The sequence below is a fragment of the Chionomys nivalis genome, chromosome 18, assembly GCF_950005125.1.
Source record: "Chionomys nivalis chromosome 18, mChiNiv1.1, whole genome shotgun sequence".
NCBI classification, from domain to species: Eukaryota; Metazoa; Chordata; class Mammalia; order Rodentia; family Cricetidae; genus Chionomys; species Chionomys nivalis.
The window spans coordinates 7203962-7213392 of NC_080103.1; the positions used below are offsets into that span (position 1 = coordinate 7203962).

The 9431-nt window shown below is 51.7% G+C and overlaps 1 pseudogene; it reads left to right on the forward strand.

The window, feature by feature from the left end:
• Positions 1-6216: 6216 nt before the first annotated feature.
• Positions 6217-8432, forward strand: LOC130889904 (NADH dehydrogenase [ubiquinone] flavoprotein 2, mitochondrial-like; annotated as a pseudogene).
• The last annotated feature ends 999 nt before the right edge of the window (positions 8433-9431 follow it).

Genomic DNA, 9431 nt, shown 5'->3' on the forward strand with positions numbered 1-9431 from the left:
CAGGAAGGGGAGAGGTTCCCGATGGGAGGCCAGGGGTTAAAACCGGCCGCCCATACATAAGTTCAAATGGTGAAATGAAAAGGGGGCCCTTTGGGAGAGCCCGAAGCCTGAGAAGAACCAGAGGCAGAAGCCTTACCCAGTCGAGGTGAAGTTCTTGTGACATCTTAACGAGGGCATCCTTTAAAGAGCAGTTAGTCCGTTCTACCTTACCTGAAGACTGGGGGTGGTATGGTATATGAAAATTCCAGGGGATTCCAAGTGCCCTAGACAGATTCTGAGAAATCTGGGAAGTAAACTCTGGGCCGTTATCTGACTGAAGAGAAGTTGGGAGCCCGAACCGCGGAACAATTTCTCGGAGGAGGATATCAGAAACTGTCTGGGCTCTCTTGTTAGAGGTGGGGAAAGCTTCAACCCACCCAGACATTGTATCCACCAACACCAGGAGATATTTAATTTTTTTAACTGTGGGCATATGAGTAAAATCCAGCTGCCAGTCAGTTCCCGGAAGGGAGCCCCTGGCTTGGTGAGTAGGGAAAGGAAAGCTACGATATTTGGTCCTGGGATCTGACTTTTGGCAGATCTCACAGGAGGCAGTGGTAGCCTTTAGGAACCTGATGTCCTCAGGTGTTGGTTTAATATATATTTTTACAAAATTAAGTAAAGCTCTTTCATTGGGATGAAATAGCTGGTGCAGGTAGGACAGGATCTGTTGGGTGTCAGGAGGTGTCTGCGACGCCATGGGCTGTGCTGTTAGTACTCCCTGAGGTAGCTGAGGCAGACCTGGGCTCTGGAGTGCTGCTGTCTTAGCGGCTCTGTCAGCTCGATTGTTTCCCTTGGAGACAATAGAGCTGTCAGACTGATGAGACCGGCAGTGAATAATTCCTATAGCTTTAGGGAGATGGGAAGCTTTTAGTAAGTCCATGATATACTCTGAGTTGGTAATAGAGCCTCCCTTCGTTGTGAGAAGCCCGCGCTCCTTCCAGATGGCCGCATGAGACAGCAGGATATGAAACACATATTTAGAATCTGTGTAAACATTTAAAGATTGCCCCTCGGCCAACTGAAAGGCACGGGTGAGAGCTATCAGCTCAGCCTGCTGGTTAGTAGTATGAGCAGGGAGTGCCTTTGCCTCAACTATCTCCGTGTCTGATACTATGGCATAACCTGCTCTGCGAGTCCCATCACATAGAAAGGAGCTGCCATCCGTGTACCAGGTATGAGTAGCCTGGGACAGACTGCCCTCCTGAATATGTGAGGGGTGAGGCAGTAGGTCTTCCAGGACCTCGACGCAGGAGTGAGATGGGGAATCATTTACATTAGGTTGAGGTAGAAGATTTGAAATATTAAGGGGTGGGCAGCATTGAAATGTGAGACTGGCGTCTTCCACCAGTGCCACCTGAAGGGAAAGAACTCGAGAAGGGGGTAGGGTCTGTAGACCTTTGTAAGTTAAGAGGTTGGACAGGTTATGATGAGAGAAGACTGTAGTGGGTGCTCCGAAGGTTAGTTTCTTTGACTCACGAATAAGAAGTTCAGCGGCCGCCAAGGCACGTATGCAGGATGCCCAGCCCTGAGTGGTGAGGTCCATTTTCTTTGACAGGTAAGCTACAGGTGCGAAGGAGGGTCCCAGTTGATGACCTAGGACTCCCAGAGCGTAACCTTCCTTTTCTGCTACGTAGAGAGAAAAGGGGCGGGTTAAATCTGGAAGATGGAGTGCTGGGGCCTGGATAAGGGCCTGCTGGAGTCTCCGGAAGGGCTTGGTGATGGGGTGGAGAAGGGGCTCATGCAGAGAGCCGAGAGCTGCTTCGTATAGAGGGCGGGCAAGGAGGGAGAAGGAGGGAATCCAGGAACGCAGGAAACCAGCCACTCCTAGGAATGATAAAACCTCTTCTTTGGTGGAAGGAACTGTAAGAGATTGAATTAGTTTTTTTCTGTCCAGAGTGATGGCCTTTTGGGTTGGGGTTATGGTTAATCCCAAATACGTTACCTGAGTGGTGGACAATTGAGCCTTAGAGGGGGAAACTCTGTAGCCCTTTTTGGATAAGAAATTTAATAAGGCGGCGGTATCAGTCCTACTAGTCTCCAGAGATGGGCTACACAGCAGAATGTCATCGACATAAAGTAGCAGTTTTGATTTAAGGAGGGACAGTGAGAGCAGATCAGAGGCCAGGGCCTGGCCAAAGAGGTGTGGGCTGTCCCGGAATCCCTGAGGGAGGACGGTCCAAGTTAGTTGTGTGGAGAAGTTAGTATCAGGATCTGTCCAGGTGAAGGCGAAGATGTTTTGAGATTGAGGGCTGAGAGGGATAGAGAAAAAGGCATCTTTTAGGTCTAAAACTGAGAAGTGGGAGGTTCCTGAAGGAATGTTAGACAGAAGGGTGAGGGGGTTAGGGACAACGGGGTGTAGCGGGACAACAGCAGAATTAATACGTCGGAGGTCCTGAACCAAACGGTAAGTTCCGTTAGATTTCTTAACCGCCAGTATAGGAGTATTAAAGGGAGAAGAGGTGGGGCGGAGCAGCTTTTTCCTTAGAAGGTCAGAAATTATGGGTTTTAGTCCTCTGAGGCTCTGGGAAGAGAGGGGGTATTGAGCTTGAGTAATATACTTGGTGGGATTTTTTAACTGAATAACGATGGGGGAGTGGTGTTTAGCGACGGCAGGATTCTGGGTGTCCCACACGAGGGGGTCCACCTGGGAAGCTGGAAGAGGAAAGGGCGTGTTAGTATCAGGAGATCGTGGGGCCAGGAGAAGAAGCAGCTGCGTCACCGACGAATCTGGAACAAAGCGGGTGGGGGGTGCGAAAGAAATGAAGGCCCCCAACTTGGTTAGGAGATCCCTTCCCAAGAGTGGGACCGGGCAGGTTGGTAAAACTAGGAATGAGTGGGTGAGAAAGATATTTTTAAATATACAATTGAGAGGTGGAGTCTGGTGAGGAAAATAAGGCTGTCCCCCTACCCCAACAATAGGGGAGTTTGAGGGAGAGGTTGGTCCCCAAAATTCTCTTAGAACCGAGTAGGTTGCTCCGGTGTCCAAAAGAAACGAAATGAGGCGTCCCGACACTGTGAGAAGTACCCGTGGCTCCTGGTTGCAGATGGGCGTGGCGGTCGGGTCGTCGGAGCCCGGGAACCTTCAGTCCTCCAGGGCCAGGCCCAATAGATCGACCTGAGAATCCCCTGGGCCTGTTGCCCCCGCATCATCAAATGCACGGGGACAATCTATGGACCAGTGACCCTCCCTGTGACATTTTGGGCAGGGACCCCGCGGGTTACGATGAGGGTTAGGGCAACCTTTTGCCCAGTGATCCGCCTTACCACACTTGAAGCATGGGCCCGGTGGCTCACGCACCCCGGGAGGTGGGGGGGCAGCACGAACAGGACGGGTCGAGTCTGTCACCTCTGCTGGCCGGGCAGGTGCGGTTATCACGTGGCAGTGGTTGCGAGCCTTGTCGTTCCTGGCGTGGTACACTTTGAAGGCCACCTCCAGAGCCTGTGCTTGTGGGGTTAGGGGACCCTTTTCAAAACGTCTGAGCTTGGCTTTGATATCCGGGTAGCACTGGTTAAAGAAATGGGTCATTAGAAGCTGTCTGCCCTCAGTGGATTCTGGATCCATGTTCGTAAACTGTAACATGGCTTTGGTAAGGCGGTCAAGAAATGCGGAAGGATTTTCCTTAGTGTCCTGAAAAATTTCTGCGAGTTTAGAATAGTTTACTGGTTTAAGGGCAGCCTTGCGGAGCCCTATCATGAGGCAAGTTAGGAACCGGTCTCTGGCCAGAATGCCCCCAGGGGAGTTATAATCCCAGTGGGGTTCTTGGTCTGGCACCGCCTCGGCCCCCGGAGGATGGGAGGCTAAGGTTTGGTGGACTTCATCAGCATGGAGTCTCGCTTGCTCCCAAACCCGCCTGCGCTCCTCGGGAAGCAAGTTATTAGACAGGATCATAAAAATGTCATGGTAAGTTAGGTTATAAGATTGGGTTAAATATTGAAACTCCTTTGTGAAATTGGTGGGATTAGCCGTGTATGACCCGAGTAACTTAGAAATATGTGAGAGTTCCGATAAGGCGAACGGAACGTGGACTCTCATTACACCCTCTGCCCCAGCCACCTCCCGCAAGGGCAGAACGGTGGCTGGTCTGACTTGACCAGCGTCAGACTCCGCAGCACGCGAGCGCGTGAGCGGAGGGGTGAAAGAAGGTGCAAGACGGTGGGCGGGAGTGGAGCCGCCCAGAGGGGCTTTGGAAGATCGCGGCCGAGGGACGGGGCGGGAGGGGGATGGGGAAGAATCCGAAGACGTTTCCGACTGTCTGTAGTTCCTGCGGTGGGGGCGGGTGGAAGCCTCCACCCCCCCCTGCGACCTGCGGTGGGGGTGGGGAGATTCTTCCAGCCGCTCCGTGATGGGCGGGGGCGGGTGGAAGCCTCCTCGGAGGAACTGGGCGAAATCCCTGTAGATCCAGAACGGGAGCTTGTTGGGGAACTAGACGGAGAACGGTTAGGTGACCTGGAGGAGGATTTTCTGTGCCTAAAAGAAACTTTGGAGGAAAGGGGAATGGAAGAACCATCGTTAGATCTGGCAGAACGGGAAGGAGTAGCCCCACGAGGCCGGGGAGGTGGAGGTTCGTCCGCGGGGTCCATAGCAGGAGCAGAAGGTTCCGGGTGGGGCGGCATTGCTAAGAACATGTGAGCAGGTGAGCACTGAGAGACAGTAGAAGGATCCGTTTTTAAAGCCATGTAAAAGAATGCCATAATATACATCATTTCTTTCCATTTAGCAGAACGGTGGCAAAAGTTAGCTAGTTCCCGTAGAATATCGGGGTCAAAAGACCCGCAAGATGGCCATTTAAAGTTCCCCTGTAGGCCGTAGGAAGGCCACCTCTTAGAGCAAAGACGGATGAGTGTAGATAATTTAACAGAAGGAATTAAGGCGTGGGGCTGTAGAGCTTCCAACAGCTGTCCCAGAGGAGAGGAAGGGGGAATTGGTTTTGAAGACTTAGCGCCCATGGCTAGAACCGTGAAAATATCCGCAGAAGGCACCCGAAGATGCTCCGAACACAGTTGCTCTGGACACAGGCGTCAGAGTACCCAGGGGACCGTGCTATGGGCTAGCTGACCCAGTCCTAGTTTTCGACGGGAGACGGGGGTCTCGGCTAGGAGGGGACAGTTAAGCCCGAAGGCTGCCCGTTGCAGCCGAAACGAACACCCAGGCCCTGTGAAAAGGCGTCCGATTTCACAGGGGGGGTGGTAGGACCTTGGCTGAGTCGAATTCAGCCAAGGTCAGGCCGCACCGGCGGCGGGCCGCACCGTAGCGGCGGTCACGATGAAAAGAAGAAAGAAAAGGAATGAAACAGAGGACAGAGAACCAAAAGTATCGAACTTTTGGGCGCGGATAAAAACAGGTCTAGCCTAGGGCGGAAGGCCGGGGGAAGGGGGGGGGTTAGCAACCACACCCAGGACACGCCAGAGGAAGCCGGGAGCTCGGCCGGCCTCCTCCAGGTGAGAGGGGATGGTTAGCCAGCCCAGGTAAACTCACGAATTAGCTGCTGACGGTTGGAGAGGGAGGGCCGTGTCGAGATGGCTGGAACACGTGGAGTGTCGCAGGTCGTCCGGTTTTGACCTTGTCCCGGGGGAGGCCCCGAGCTCCAGGAGGCGCCAAAACCCAGAGCCGAGGGGGCCCCGGGGCGCGAAGGTCCCCGAGCAGACGGCACCAATGTTATTATTTTTTATGCGGGGGTGTTGTTCGGGAGGGGGAGACACGAGACGCGCGGGGTTGGGGAAGGAGAGACGAGACACGCGGGGTCCCACGTGGGTAAACTTTAATGGGGGAGGGTAACATACAAGGAACGGGAGTAAAGAGACGAAAGGGAAAGAGGAGGGGAGAGCGAGAGAGGAGAGAGAGAGAGAGCGGGTTGGAACGCCCATTTTTAAAGGGCTCTGGGCATTTTGGGGTTTGTAGTCCACTTGGAGACTGTATTTTTTGCGCATGCGTGGCCTTGTCTCCAAAGGAACAACACCCGGTATTGTCCTGTGTCTCTGTGTTTCTTTTGTATCTCTGTTTCTTCTGCCCAACACTTTTGATCCACACACTCTACCCTGGAATGTAGGGACAGTCAAGGCTGGACCCTGACAAGTCACCTTTGCTTGACACTGGGTCAAGAACTGATCAGAGGCCAGTCCCGTTCCTCTGGAATCAGCCTAGAATGGTCAGGATTGGAAAACTTTGTGTCCGCCATGTTTTTCTTGGCACTGCGGGCCAGGGCAACTGGCCTCACTACTCAGTGGGTAAGACATACAAGGAATTTGCATAAGACAGCTGTACAAAATGGGGCTGGAGGGAGCCTTATTTGTGCATAGAGATAGTCCTGAGAATAACCCAGATACTCCATTTGATTTCACACCAGAAAACTCTAAGAGGATAGGGGCAATAGTGAAAAACTACCCAGAAGGGCATAAAGCAGCAGCTGTGCTTCCAGTCCTGGATCTAGCCCAAGGCAGAATGGATGGTTGCCCATATCTGCTATGAACAAGGTGGCAGAAGTTTTACATGTACCTCCAATGAGAGTATATGAAGTAACAACTTTTTATACAATGTATAATTGAAAGCCAGTTGGAAAGTACCATATTCAGGTCTGCACTACTACACCTTGTATGCTTCAAGATTCTGACAGTATATTGGAGATCCTTCAAAGAAAGCTTGTAATAAAGGTTGGAGAGACTACACCTGACTGTCGGAGCCTGTTTGGGTCCAACATAGATTCCCTAACCCGGCTGGAACGGAGTCGCGAGGAATAAAACTGACACAGCTTACATGGTCATCATGGAAAAAGCCAGACTCACTCTTTATTCTCCAAACATCTTATAAACCCCCCTGAATTGAGTGGGGGAAAACACATTAGGCTGTCTCCTAAGCAACCAGGTGCCTGGTTTAAGTCATGTCCGCATCTAGCAGTCAGGTAGGCCATGAATTAGCATCTCTATAAGACATCCTCCAAATTACAAAGGAAGGGAAGCACGGAACCTCTAAACTATTAAGTCATCAGCTTCGGTCAACATCTCTTCTCAGGTAATCTACATTCTAACAAAAGAAAGCTAGGAGCAGCACATCCTGGCTTTTGTTAAGGCAGAGACAGCTTGTCTGCAGAGCTATGTGACCAGCTCAGACTGGGCTAATGGCTTCTGTGCCAAATCGAAATATGGGCCCACACCTGACAAACTCTTCACTCTTATAGAAGTGGAGTGTTTAGGGGTCTGTGTAAATGCACCAATGGTTCAAATAAATGACAACTACTATGAAGACCTAACACCCAAGGATATTGAAGAGATTATTGAGATATTGATTTCCCCAGTACTGGGAAAGTTCCAAAACCTGGGCCAAGGAGTGGGCATTTCTGTTGTGAGCCAGCTGGAGGCCTCACTTCTTTGACTAAACGAACCAAAGGACCTATCTTTGGTGTGCAAGTAGACCTTCAACTTATACTCAACTGTAAAAACTGTCACTGGAGAAATAAAATATGAGCCTACCTGTAAAAACAAAGAGGAACTGATCAGAGAGCCAAAAGGGAAAGACAAGAGAAATTTACAAGGACCTCATACTTGAGCCCTGGGCCATGAAGGATCTGTCAATCTCCATAAGAGTGTCTTAGGCCCTGGGGACTGGGAAAGAACAACAGAGGCAATTTTTCACTTCCAGGGTATTATGTGGCTTCTTATCCACCCTGGAATAAATTACCCATTTTAAAACATAGATTTCCCTGATATAGGTTTTCCCAAGTAAGGAGAGGGCCCCCGGCCTTGTCATTTTGGCTTACAAAATGCTGTCAGGGCACTCTTCATTCACAGTTGCCAAGATAGACTACTGGGGATGCAAAACAAACACGAGTCTGATGAGGACCATGGGGGAAGACTTTATTTCTCTGAAACCCAGAAGGGAGGAAGCAATATAGGAACAAATTTAGAACCTCCACAGTTAGACTTTAGTACTGTAGTGACCTCGAAATGGAGGACAGGGGGAGAAGGCAGAACGGCAGGTGGGGCTAGGTCTTCTGAACTTGGTTTCCTTCTGCACAGCTTCCAGTGTCCTCACAGCCCAGGTCAGCAGCAGCCCCCAGACTGCTGGCTGCTGCCACCACTGCTGCCGCCACAGCATCCACTGCTGCCACCACTGCTGCCGCCACAGCAGCCACTGCTGCCACCGCTGCTGCCGCCACAGCAGCCACTGCTGCCCCCGCTGCTACCACAGCAGCCACTGCTGCCACCGCTGCTACTGCATCCAGAGCTGTGACGATGGCGACGGAAAGATCTGCGGGGCCTGTGGTGGCTCAGGCAGCAGCCACCACCGCCAGAGCTGCAGCAGCCTCCGGAGCTTGAACCACAGCAGCCCCCAGAACTGGAGCCACAGCAGCCCCCAGAACCCAGACTACAGCAGGAAGACACAGGAGGACACTTAGGGGGACACTTAGGAGGACACTTAGGGGGACACTTTGGTGTCTGGCACTTGGGAGGGCATTTGGGAGCACACTTGGGAGGGGGCTGGCATTGCTGCTGGCTCTGCTGGCAGGACATCTTGACTGGTGAGTGTTGGGGAGCTGTGGGAGAGTTACACATAAGTCAGATCCAAGTTCCAAGACCACCTTGTCTAGTATTGTCTTTTCAGTTTCATTTCTAGTTCCCTCGTGAGTCTTGCGATCAGACACAGGAAGATCACATATGAGGTATTCACCACCTTCACCATTTACTGAGTGCTTTGTTTCAGTGTCTCACACCAAACTCCATTTAGAATAGATTAAGCAACACAGTCTCCAAATATACCCAGAAAGTTAATCATTAGTGTAATGGGTTAAGTGAAAATGCTGGGATCCTAAGGGGCTCAGCCGCAGAAACGCTGTGCTGGGTATCCCCTAGTGGCTGAAGTGGCAGAAATGCTACAGGTCCCCAAGCAGTGGCAGTGAGGAGCAGGTCCCGAAAGCAGCCAGTCCCAGGCAGGGATGGTACAGTTCCCAAGTGGCTGCAGTGGGACACAAGGGGTCATACCAAGAGAGACAGACAGATGGGCATGCCATGAGACCACTCCGCAGGTCTCTGAAGGCAGCTGGTCCTGGGCAGGGAGCCACACGGAGGGCAAGAGACAGACGGATAGGCACGCCATGCAGGGTAAGGTTGGATATGTTTCTAGTGGGTTATGGAAAGGAAGGGTAGAAGGAAGAAGAGAAGTGAAGAAGAGAAGAGGAGAGGAGAAGAGAGGAGAGGAGAGGGGAGGGGAGGGGAGGGGAGGGGAGGGGAGGGGAGAAGAGAAGAGAAGAGAAGAGAAGAGAAGAGAAGAGAAGAGAAGAGAAGAGAAGAGAAGAGAAGAGGGAGAGAGAGATGGGAGAGGGGAGAAATGGGGAGAGACAGAAGCTTCCTCTTAAAGAGCTTCCTCTTAAAGGAAGAAACTCAGGTTGGAAGCTGAA